The following is an 11,213-nucleotide window of genomic DNA, read 5'->3' as shown; positions in this document are numbered from 1 at the left end:
TCCTGTAATTCTTTAAAGGATTTTTGTGTTTCTTTTACCTGTTTAGCAGTGTTTACCTGTAGTTCTTTAAGGGCTTCTACCTGTTTAGCAGTGTTCTCCTGAAATTCCTTGAGGGATTTTTGTGCTTTCTCTTTAAGGGCTTCTATTTGTTTAGCAGTGTTCTCCTGTATTTCTTTGAGTGAGTTATTAATGTCCTTCTTTAGATCATCTACCACCATCATGAGATATGATTTTAAATCTGTGTCTTGCTTTTCAGGTGTGTTGGGGTATCCAGGACTCACTGTGGTGGGCATACTGGGTTCTGATGATGCCCAGTGTTCTTGGTTTCTGTTAGTAAGATTCTTACGTTTTCCTTTTGCCATCTGGAAATCTCTGGTATTCATTTTCAAGCTGACTCTGGCTGGAGCTTGATCCTCCTGTGATTCTGTTAGCCTCTGTCAGCACTCCTGGGAGTCCAACTCTCACTTGAGTCTCAGTGGTCAGAGCACTCTCTGCAGGCAAGCTCTCCTCTTGCAGGGCAGGTGTCCAGAAGTCTGGAGCTCTGATCCACTTTCTGAGTCCTGGGGTCAGAGCCCTCCCTGTAGGCAGAATCTCCTCTGGCAAGGAAGATGCCCAGGGGTCTGGGTCTCTGCTCTGCCTCCTGGGATCCCGAGGTGATCCCGAGGTCCTGTGGGGTAGAGGGTCCTCTGGAGCTCAGTGGCCTCTGCTTGGGTTCAAAAGAAAGGTGGCAGGGCTGGCCTCAACCAGCTAGAACCCAGCCTCTGGTTGGGTGGGATTCCTTTGTCCCTGTTCCTGCTGGCACAAGCCCCTCTGCGATTCTCTGGAGCTGATGTTGCCTTCCACTCACCGGTGTTCTGGAGGTGATCTTGAGTTCCCGATATCCTGAGGTGATCCAGAGGACCTGCCGTGTGGAGAGTCCTCCGGAGCTCAGCAGCCTCCCCTGTGGTTCAGAAGAGAGATGGGGGTGGGGGAGGGCACGACCAGACCGGAACCAAATCTCAACCTTTCTTAATCAGATTTGTCAGATCTGTTGCTATCTATAATCTCAAATTGTACCTCTATCCTTATTCCAAAAAGAACCACATTGACCAATACTTAGAATGCTTATCAATCTAGATAATCCCACATTCTGAAATTCCAAACCTGCTCACAGTGCTTCTACTTTCTGTTGTTGATATCCTTTCTGTACTGTTCTGTGGGTAGGGAAGTAGCCTAGGGATAGAGAGAGAGAAAAAAAAAGGAAAAAGAAGAGGAGAGAGAGAAAGAGAAGACCTGGCCATACACAGAAGAATATATAGGTCATTAGAGGCCATGCTTACAAATATGAGAGAGGCAGGTACCATATAAAATACCTATAAAGAGCCATGAACTTTGTAGCCCCGTGTTTTTAGAGCAAATGTCTTCTTTCCTAGTTTGCTTTCTAATGCTGTGATAAAGCATCATGACCAAAAGCAATTTATGGGGAAAAGCATTTCTTTCAACTTACAGTTGAAGTTCATCATGAAAGAAAGTCACAGCAGAAACCCAAGGAAGAAATCTATAGACAAGAACTGAGGCAAAGGTCATAAAGGAATGTTCTTCACTGGTTTGTTCCCATGGTGTGTTCAACTTCCTTTCTTATACAGCTCAGAACAGTCTACCCAGGAGTAACACCATCCACAGTAGTCTTGGCCCTTCCATGTCAGTCACTAAGGAAGACAATGCTCCTATGGACTTGCCTACAGTCCAATTTGATGGAGTCATTGTCTCAATTCAGGTTCCTTCTTCTCAAATGACTCAAGTTGTGCCAAGTTGACAAAAACTAGTACAGTAAAAAAAATCACTGGGGCTGGGGAGATGGCTCAGAGGGTAAGCACTGGCTGCTCTTCCAAAGATCCTGAGTTCAGATCCCAGCAACCACATGGTGGTTCACAACCATCTGTAATGAGATCTGATGCCCTCTTCTGGTGTGTCTGAAGACAGCTACAGTGTACTTACATTAACAATAAATAAATCTTAAAAAAAAAAAATCACTGTCCAGGGACAGAGAGCTGGAAACTTCAGTGACTGTCCTCCAAACTTAGATCTGCACCTATAATAGCTGGACAGCTGGAGAGCAACTAAATACAAACTCTTTTAAACATGCCTCTATTATTTTTCCTAGAGAGGAAATACAAACACAGACACAGACACAGACACACACACACAGACACACACACACACACACACACACACACACACACACACACACACACACACACACACACACACACCTATTCTGTGTGGTTCTGCCNTGAAAAAGAACAGGGCTGCGAAAGGAAACATGGGGCCCTGGCAAAACTTCTGATCAAGGCCCAGATTTTTATTGTTTGAACTGGCTTAAGTACAAGGAAGAGTTCCCAGCATGCCCCTGAGTCCTCTAGTTGCCACGGCGGTTCTCGCGATGATGAGCAGTCCTTGTGGTGGCGGGCAGTTCTCGCAATGGCGGGCAGTTCTCGCGATGGCGGGCGGTCCGGGTGATGGTGGGCGGTCCGAGAGATGGTGGGCGGTCCGGGCGAACTGGGTAGCTCTCTGGTATTCCTGCTGGAGGGGGGGTGGTTAGTGGGGGTGGGAGACACCAACACTATTCACCCCAGATAAGGAACCCATGATAAAGTAACAACTACACTGACATCCAAGTTAGTGAACCAGTGGGTTTTGATTGACATTTTTAACGTGAATATTGGTGAAGGGCTACTTATAGAAACAAGAATGAATCAAAAGCAGGTGACTGAACACAGATAACAAAAGCTTCATTCTGGGAGCTTTGTGCACAACCTACATATAGCTCAACATGGCCAGAATTCTCTCCTGAGTTTGACCAGTCAGTTTCCTCCCCCAGCAGATTCCTTTTATGAACCTGGAGAGGAACCTTCCAGAAACTTCCAAGTTTCATATTTACTAGACACATGACGTTTCGTTGACCTCCTGAGTCCATCAGCCTTCCCCATCCTTCTGGAAAGGATGTTTTAATTCTGAGGGAAACCCACAGACTACCTTCTTCTTTAGTAAGAGCACCTCCTTCCTTTCATCTTTCTGGTTTGTCTTTCCTTTACACAATTTAGCAGCAAGGGCTATCTCCCAACCTGCATAGTTTCCCACACTGTTCAGACCATTAATTTAATTTATGCCAGAGCAAAAGAAGAACCTTCATTGGCCATATTACAAAGGCCCACAGGGACGCAGTACAGTATGTGAAAAAGGTCTAGACATCTGTTAGTACTTATGCCCTAGTATAAAAGGTTCTATGCTTTCACCAACTAATCCTGACTCATGAAGCCCACGTGGTTGCTTGACATCTCAAGCAACACACTGGGTCCCAGAAAAACCACCATTCCCCTAGACTTTCCCATACCAATCCATCATTTGCATAATCCCAGCTTTCTTTCTACCCTGATTGATCAGTCTTAGGGTGTGGCATTCAATAAACAATCCCTATTTGACTGAAATCGGTGTGTGAGTGGCTTGTGCAGCAATTGTCCAACTCTAACAACAATCACACAAAGAATTAATGAAACAAAAGAGTTAGTTCTTTGCGAAAGTCAATAAGACTATCAAATCTTTATCAAAATGAACTAAAAGGTTGGGGGAGAAGATACAAGTTAACAAAAAGGGGGGGACATAGCAGCAGATACCAAGTAAATCCAGATGATGATAGTAGAAGCTCAGGAGATCTCCTTTTCGGCTTTATCAACTAGCCTGTTCCCCTCTGGCTACAGCTGATGTCCCTTTCGGATGCCCAGGGCAATGAATTATGGTCACTTTGAGAGGAATCCATGATGCCTCCAATAGTGTGGGACAAAGTGATAACAAGTTTCTGCCCCATGGTTATTTTCTCAGCATCCTTGACTAGCAGGGCAGTGGCGGCTATAACCCAGAGGCAAGCTGGTCATCCTTGGGCCACAGGGTCCAGCTTCTTAGATAAATAATCCACAGGTATTTTCCAAGGTTCCAAACTTTGGGTGAGCACCCCCTTTGCTATTCCCTTTCTCTGATCCACATACAGGTGGAAAGGTTTGAGAATGTCCAGTAGGACCTCCAGTAAGACTCTTCTTATAGTCTTAAAAGCCTTGTGCATCTCAAGAGTCCCTTCTCTTCTTGGCCCCTGGTGGCCTCACATAATGGTTTGGCTATCTCGGTGAATCCTGGCACCCAAAGTCTACAAAACTCAGTAGATCCCAGAAATTCCTGTTCTTGCCTTCTGGTTGAGAGAACTGGGATACTAAGGATGGTTTGCTTCCCGGGAATCTGACAGAATGCATTGGCTGATCCCCCTTGGATGTGTAACCCAGACAGATGACCTCAGATTGACAAAGAGGGCCTTATTAACAGACACCTCAGTAGCCAAGTTGACCCAGCCCCTGTATTAGGTCTTGTGCAGCTTCCTGGCATGTCTCCTAGTCAGGATCCCACAATACATACTGGAGCACAGTTATTTGGGGGTGGGCCTGTCAGTGCTCACTCAAGTCCACATGCAGTGCCTCCTCAAAGATGGTAGGTAAGTTCTTAAAGAAATGGCCATCCAGAGACTGCCCCACTTGGGGATCCATCCCATATACAATCACCAAACCCAGAAACTATTTTGGATGCCACATGCTTGCTGACAGAAGCCTACTATAGCTGTCTCTTTAGAGGCTCTGCCAATGCCTGACAAATACAGAGGTGGATGCTTGCAGCCTATCATTGGACTGAGCACAAGGTTCCCAGTGAAGGAGCTAGAGAAAGGACCCAAGGAGCTGAAGGGGTTTGCAGCCTCATAGGAGGAACATCAATATGAACTAACCAGAAACCCAAGAGCTCCCAGAGACTAAACCACCAACCAAAGAGTACACATGGTGGGACTCATGGCTCCAGCTACATATGTAGCAGAGGACAGCCTAGTCGGTTATCAATGGGAGGAAAGGCTCTTGGTTCTGTGACAGCTTTATGCCCCAGTATAGAGGAATGCCAGGGCCAGGAAGCAAGAGCAGGTGGGTTGGTGAGCAGGGGGAGGGGGAGAGGATAGGGGGTTTTCAGAGGGGAAACCAGGAAAGGGGATAACATTTGAAATGTAAATAAAGAAAATATCTAGTGAGAGAGAGAGAGAGAGAGAGAGAGAGAGAGAGAGAGAGAGAGAGAGAGAGAAAAGAACCAAAAAATAAAAAATAAAAAAATAAAAACCTGGCAGTAGACTCAGAGCCTCTCCTCACCTTTAACAGCGGTGTTAAAATCCCAGCCAGGTTGAGTCAAAGGAAAGGCTGCATGGATATCAGTCTTTGAGTTGTAAGGGTCTGAAGTTCACTGAAGGAAGACCCCAGATTCAGGTAGTATGCAAAAACAGAGAGTGTTTATTCCACAGATACTAGCATGCTGGGGTCACCATTGTTTCAGAATGGCAACCCAGACAAAGACAGCCAAGTCCCTTTTATGACAGAACTGCTTAATATCCTCTGAGATAACAACAGACTTCTAAAACCTAGGACACAGGCCTAGGGGTTACGGAAACCGTTAACTGACAGTCATAAAAAAAGATATACATCACAGGATCCCAGGCGCAAAACACAGGAGACAAGATATTGACTAAGTTAATGTATACAAAACTTACAGAACAGCTCAGTTATGGCCTTTAACTTTCCTAATAGCCTATAAGCTAGTAACAAATGACGAATGTTTAGCCAGATAATTTGCTCCTAGTGGATATGCAAGTAGGTATTCTCTGTTATAAATCTCTTATTCAATTTATGACCTGAATGTATCTGCAAACTCATGGAGAACTTTTTACCATGTGAACACACTCTCTGAAAGTCATACAAGTGCTGAGAACAAAGGGCAGAGACAGCCCCCCCCCCTCGTGAGACCTAGAGAAGCACAATTCCCTGTTGAGATAGAACAAAGGCTGCTTTACTTAGCTTCCCACTGTTTTAATGTGAGGTGCTAAACTGGAGACTGCAGCTTCTCAATTCAAAGCAACCCAGACAGGCTGATCAGCTGCAGAAGCAAAGTACTGTACACTTAGGATGGATGCCAAATGGTTTATGGCCTCGTTTCTGAGAAGAGACAAAATGGAATAAAAAGAACTTTTCAGAGTGAGCAGCCCATGTGCTCCCAGAACCAATTTCCAGGTAGCTCCCATGATCTTCTCTCTCTCTTCTGTCATGAAGAGGACCTGGAACACTTGCTGACAGTTGTCCCAGGTAGGCTGGTAAGTCACCATGATTGAATCTAGAAGACCTGTGAGAGCTGATAGTCTTTCTAAAAATGGAAAGCCCTGCAACTTCCAATGGTAAGGATCATTACTGGCAAATGACACATATGTCAGGAACTGTCTTAACCCTGGAGGGGTAAGGCTATAGTAGAGTTGGCTCTCTGGGCAGTACAGGCCAGAGTGTAAGGTGGACTCCAAGTGTAGTCAGGAGAGTCAGGGGAGTCAGGGGCTGCCCCTCCCTCCCTCTGTGCTGACTGAGCAGGGGCAGTGGCAGGAGAAGCAGGAGCAGGAACATAAGAAGGGACAGAAATCCTCTTCAGGAGCAGAAAGTGGGAGAAGGGAAGGGAGCTGAGATTGACCCTCCTTTAGAGAAAGAAGGGTGGGAAGCAGCGAGGCCCATGGCATTTGGCCTGGGTGGCCCCAGGTCTCATAAACCTTCACTCTGTAAATTATGGGGAGATAGAAAGGTCCCACTTGGACCACAGGCGGGCCATTCATTCCTAGAAAAGGTGACTAGTTTGTGGGGGCAAACAGCCAGACCCACATCTACTGTGACTTGGCCAAACTCCTTAAAATGGTTCAGGCCCAGGCCCAGTGGGGTGCTTTGTGCCTGTCCCATCCTAGAAATCAAAGAAAAACTTTTATGAAGGGGCAAAAAGCACAAAGAGAACACACACAGATGGACACAGACGGACATTCCTGGGAAAACAAACACAAACTGAAAGACGGTCTCAGATGGTCTTCCTCCCTGTGCATGGGAGGCTCATAGACTCACAGCCAGTTCAGAATCCAGAGGGAAAGTAGCAAGTTCTCCAGCTTCTGGTAAGAGCTCAGGAGCATCCTCCATTGCCCCTGGTTAGGGGGCAAAATACTGCTCGGCTTTGTCCTGCTCAGCCTCCAGATATTTTTTTTAATCTTTAATCTTTTTTTTTACAGTCCAGTTGTTATCCTGCTACCAGTCTACCCTCCAACAGGTCAGTTCCTCATCACATTCTTCCTCACCCCCCCCCCATCTCCAAGAGGATGTCCCCACACCTCCACTCCCAACCCCCACCCGGCCTCCTGACTCCCTGGGGCCTCACATCTCTCCAGGGTTAGGCACATCTTCTCTCTCTGAGGTCAGACTGGGCAGTCCTCTGCTATATTATGTATCAGGGAGCTTCGGACCAGCTAGTGTATGCTCGCAGGTTGGTGGCTCAGTGTCCGAAAGATCTCGGGGTCCAGGTGAGTTGAAACTGCTAGTCTTCCTATGGGCTCACCCTCTTCCTCAGCTTCTTCCAGCCTTTCCCTAATTCAACCACAGGGGAAACTGACTTCAATCCACTGGTTGTGTGCAAGTATCTGCATCTGACTCTTACAGCTGGTTGTTGGGCCTCTCTGAGAGGGCAGCCATGCTAGGCTCCTGTCTGTAAGCATCAGTAATAGTGTCAGGCCTTGAAGCCTCCCCTTGAGATGGATCCCAAGTTGGGCGAGTCACTAGACCTCCTTTCCCTCAGTTTCTTCTCCATTTTTGTCCCGGCAGTTGGTTTAAACAGGAACAATTCTGGGTCAGAATTTTCACTGTGGACTAGCAACCCCATCCCACCACTTGATGCCCTGTCTTTCTACTGGAGGTAGGTTTTAAAAGTTCCAACTTCCCACTGTTAGGCATTTCATCTAGGGTCCCATCCTTTGAGTCCTGAGAGGCTCTCATCTCCCATCTCTCTGGTACTTTATAGAGGGTCTCCCCACACCCCCCCCACCCCACCCCAGGGTTGAATATTTCCATTCATTCTGCTGGCCCTCAGGGCTTCTCTCCTGATCCCCCCATACCTGATCATGTTCCCTTTCTGCCCTCCCCCCTCCCATCCAAATACTTCCCTCCCTCTACCTCCAATGATTGCTTATTTCTCCCTCCCAAGTGAAGCATCCAAACACCTGGGCCCTTACACTTGTTAACCTTGAGCTCTTCTGATTCTATCCTAGGTATTCTGTACTTTTGACAAATACCCACTAATTAGTGAATACAAATCATGCATGTCCTTTTGGGTCTGAGTTACCTCACTCAGGATGATATTTTCTAGTTCCATCCATTTGTTAATAGCTGAGTAGTATTCCGTTGTGTAAATAAAACTCATTTTCTGTATCCTTTCCTCTGTTGTGGAACATCTTGGTTGTCGTTCTGGCTATCACAAACAAGGCCACTATGAACATAATGGAACATGTACCCCTATGGCTTGGAGTGGCATCTTTTGTATACATTCCCAAGAGTGGTATAGCTGGGTCTTCAGGTAGATCTATTTCCAATTTTCTGAGGAACCTCCAGATTGATTTCCAGAGTGGTTTTACCAGTTTGTAATCCCATCAGCAATGAAGGAGTGTTCCTCTTTCTCCACATCCTCGCCAGCACATGCTGTCACCTGACATTTTGATCTTAGCCATTCTGACTGGTATAAGGTAGAAACTCAGGGTCATTTTGATTTTCATTTCCCTGATCCCTAAGGACTTTGAACATTTCTTTAAGTGTTTTTCAGCCATTCGAGATTCCTCTGCTGTGACTTCTCGGTTTAACTCTATGATTGGGTTGTTTGGTTTTCTGAAGGTTAGCTTTTTGAGTTCTTTATATATTTTGGATATTAGCCTTCTATCAGATGTGGTGTTAGTAAAGTTTTTTCCCAATCTGTAGGTTGCCAACTTGTCCTTTTGACTGTGTCCTTTGCCTTACAGGAGCTTTTCAGTTTCATGAGGTTCCATTTATCAATTCTTAATCTTAGAGCCTAAGCCACTGGAGTTCTGCTTAGGAAATCTACCCCACCCACCACCCACCCCCACCCCCACCCCCAATGAGTTTGAGTTTGGAGCTCTTTCCCATTTTCTCTTTTACTAGATTCAGTGTATTTAGTTTTGTATTGAGGTCCTTGATCCACATGGACTTGAGCTTTGTGCAAGGGGACAAATATGGATCTATTTTCATTTTTCTACATATAGACTGCCAGTTATACCAGCACAATTTATTGAACATGATTTCTTTTTTCCATTTTACATTTTTGGCTTCTTTGTCAAAGATCAAGTGTCCATACGTATGTGGTTTTATTTCTGGGTCTTCAATTATATCCCACTGATCAACCTGTCTCTGTACTATTGCCATAACGTTTTTAATCACTGTTGCTCTGTCGTACAGCTTGAGGTCAGGAATGGTGATTCCCCCAGAAGTTCTTTTATAGTTAAAAATTATTTTCAATATCCTGAGATTTTGTTTTTCCATATGACATTGAGAATTGCTCTTTCCATGTCTTTGATGAATTGTGTTGGAATTTTGATTATATGGAATCTGTAGATTGTTTTTAGTAGGATGGCCATTTTTACTATGTTAATCCTGCCAATCCATGAGCATGGGAGACCTCTCAACTTTCTGAGGTCTTCTTTGATTTCTTTCTTGAGAGACTTGAAGTTCTTGTCATACGTATCTTTCACTTGTTTGGTTAGAGTTACCCCAAGATATTTTATATTATTTGTAACTGTTGTGAAGGGTGTTGTTTCCCTATTTTCTTTCTCAGCCCATTTATCATTTGTATAAAGGAAGGCTACTGATTTATTTGAGTTAATTTTATATCCAACCACTTTATTGAAGTTGTTTATCAGCTGTAGAAGTTCTCTGGTAGAATTTTGGGGGTCACTTATTTATACTATCATATCTTTACTTCTGGGATGCCCTCTTAGTGGGTCCAACCCTGGCACCTCTTTACAGAGGATGTGAGTAGCCACAGGTATTTTAGCAAAACATGGGAGCCATAGCTTCTTTGTCCAAACACTGGATTCCACTGTACATGGATGACAGCAATGTTTGAGAACCCTAGCATCACTTGCAGAACATACTCAGGAAGCTCTCAAGCTCACCCTGCTCCAGCCTATTACAGTATTCTCTACCCATTGCCTCTCGGACCTCCTAAGTCATTCCTCTCTTTTCCCTCCATCTGACAGGTTCAAGCCTTTCATCTCCTGTATCCAGAAAAATCCCAGACCACTTTGACCTCCAGTTCTGCCCTAAACCACTACAACCCTCCTCTCTGTCCCATTCCCCTCTGATACCCACCCTCACTCCTGCCCAGAAGCTGTGAAAGCCATGTACTCACCCTGGCCTAGCCTTCTAGACCAACCCCTCAAAGACCTTGTGATGGTTTGTATATGCTTGGCCCAAGGAGTAGTACTATTAGGAGGTGTGCCCTTGTTGGAGTAGGTGTCACTGTGGGCATGGACCTTAATACCCTCTCCTAGCTGCCTGGAAGCCAGTCTTCTGTTTGCCTTCTGAACAAGATGTAGAAATTTCAACTCCTCCTGCGCCATGCCTGCCTAGATCCTGCCATTCTCCTGCCTTGATGATAATGGACTGAACCTCTGAACCTGTAAGCCAGCCCAATTAAATGTTGTTCTTATAAGAGTTTCCCTGGTTATGGAGTCTGCCCACAGCAGTAAAACCCTAGCGAAGTCAGATCCCCAACTCACCCTCTTTGTTGATAGGAGCTCTCACATAAACAGAAACCAAGGCAGCTTATGCTGGGTTCATCTGCACTGAAATAGCTGAGGCAAACCACCTCCCAGTGGGAACCTCTTCACAGAAGGCAGAGTTAATTACCTTAACCAAGGTGCTGAAAAAGCCAAGGACCAAAGGGCTATTGACTTCAGGTATGGTTTGTTTTGTTTTACATTTATTTATTTATTTATTTATTTATTTATTTATTTATTTATTTTTACTTTACTCCCCCCATCCCAGTCACCCCCTACTTTCCCCATCCCCACCTCCTCTGAGAGGGTGAGGGCCCACCCTGGGTATCCCTGATCCTAACACATCAAGTCTCTGAGGCGCAGCTTGGTCTTCCTGTAAGTATGCTTTCTTTTTTTTGTTTTGTTTTGTTTTGTTTTGTTTTTGTTTTCATTTTTTTTATTATTATTTTCTTTATTTACATTTCAAATGCTATCCCGAAAGTTTCCCATACCCCTCCCCCCACCTCTGTTCCCCTACCCACCCACTCCC

The sequence above is a fragment of the Mus pahari genome, chromosome 4 (genome assembly GCF_900095145.1).
Source record: "Mus pahari chromosome 4, PAHARI_EIJ_v1.1, whole genome shotgun sequence".
In the NCBI taxonomy this organism is placed as follows: domain Eukaryota; kingdom Metazoa; phylum Chordata; class Mammalia; order Rodentia; family Muridae; genus Mus; species Mus pahari.
This window is presented reverse-complemented; position numbering follows the sequence as displayed.